Source organism: Schistocerca serialis, chromosome 6 (assembly GCF_023864345.2).
Source record: "Schistocerca serialis cubense isolate TAMUIC-IGC-003099 chromosome 6, iqSchSeri2.2, whole genome shotgun sequence".
Taxonomy (NCBI): domain Eukaryota; kingdom Metazoa; phylum Arthropoda; class Insecta; order Orthoptera; family Acrididae; genus Schistocerca; species Schistocerca serialis.
The window spans coordinates 717,723,999-717,725,813 of record NC_064643.1 but is presented as its reverse complement, the minus strand read 5'-3'; positions in this window follow the sequence as shown (position 1 = coordinate 717,725,813).

Genomic DNA, 1,815 nt, shown 5'->3' with positions numbered 1-1,815 from the left:
GTAGAGAGTTAATCAACTTTTAACTAGACTGCTAATTCACTAAAGGCGGCTGATTGTTGACTAAACTGTGATTGCTAGCCACTTCTTGTAGAAAACAATGTGTAGTCCTGTGTTAAAAAAGACAGCCTCATGTGGTCATGTTCCTGTGTCTTGTGCCAGAAAGACACAGTTTCATGGTACAGTCTGCAACAATTTAGGATTTTCCTCTCTTGACAGCATGTTTTGCACACATAAATCTGGATCTCAATGGCTCATTAACCTATATTGATGGTCACTGCTGCTTATGTACTACCATTGATCGTTATGCCAGATGGCCAGACGCTGTACCACTTGCAGACGACATGGCTGAATCCATTGCCAAGACACTTTTGGGTGCCTGGTTTTCCCACATTGAATTTCACTTGAAATCACTATGGACTGCAACCATCAGTTTGAGGGTTCTCTGTTCAACAATCTGTCACCTTTGTGTCAGTCATCATACTCATATCACAAGCTATCACACTGCCAGTAATGCCGTGGTGGAACACATACACTACTGCCTGAAATCTACTCTCATGTGCCACAGAGATGCTTGGATTGATTCATTGCCATGGGCTCCGCACAGCCTATGGACAGCTGCAAAGGATGATTTGTCTTTCTCGTCGGCACAGTTGGTATTCGGTGAACAGCTGGATATTCCCAGTAATTTTATCCCATCAACACTCTATACAGCACAGCCGCCCTGTGATGACACTGATTTCCTATAAAAACTTGAGTTGCTTATACAAGAACTTTGGCCTTATAACTCGCAACGCCATGACCAATGTCATCCTTTCATTGTCAAAGATTTAGAAACTGTAACACGTTTGTCTGTGTGATGACATTGTTAAGTCCTCCTCTTACACCTCCATATTCCAGCTTATATGAAGTAATATCAAGAGGAATGAACACCTTCATCATCTGCAAATGCAGTGTGCATGAAGCAATGTCCACTGAGCGACTTAAACCTGCTTTGCTCGACAGTTCGACAAATGTAAATAAGAGCAATTTCTCGGTGGTGGCACTAACACAACAGCAACATGCAGCAGCAGCCATGCCCCTCTGTGCACTACATCCGGCAACACGCGTGCAGGGTCAGTCGTACTTTCCTCCCCGTCCTTCCCTCCCTCTCTCTCGCTATATATATATATATATATATATATATATATATATATATATATATATATATATATATATATATATATCCTGTAATGAGCAGACAGACTAATCATGTGCAAATACCTGGATGTTCCAGGCGCAGCAGGCTATCGTGCGGACAGACACTGACAGGACAATGTCACCAAGCTAACCGAGATTCTTACCAATATTTCTGTGCTGTCTGCTTGTCGCTTCCTTCTTCCGCCCTCGACTCATTCTGAAATGACCCAGCTATGTCCCGACCCCAGCGGCCTACCATGGGCATGTGTTGTTTGCTTCCTCATAGATACTTCAATAAATTCAGCAATGACGCTCTAGAGCACTGGCGCGTATCGACCATTTCAGAATTCAGTGAACACGCCAAGACGAGCAGTACTGCACTGAACGAAAATCACGTTTCGCGCGCCAAATTCGCAGCGATATCTAGTCCACAAGGTATGCTTGCAATTCATATCTCTTTTGTCTTAATTTCCTCCCGATAAATCTGAATCAGATGCTGTGTGTCCGATTTCTGATGAGGATATCATTTCGATGAACATTTATGATCTATACGATTTTAAATATGAAATCCACTTATTAATTCTTTGAAGCCAGATAGTCAGTCACAGATGTGGAACAGCCTCCTAGTACGGAATTCTG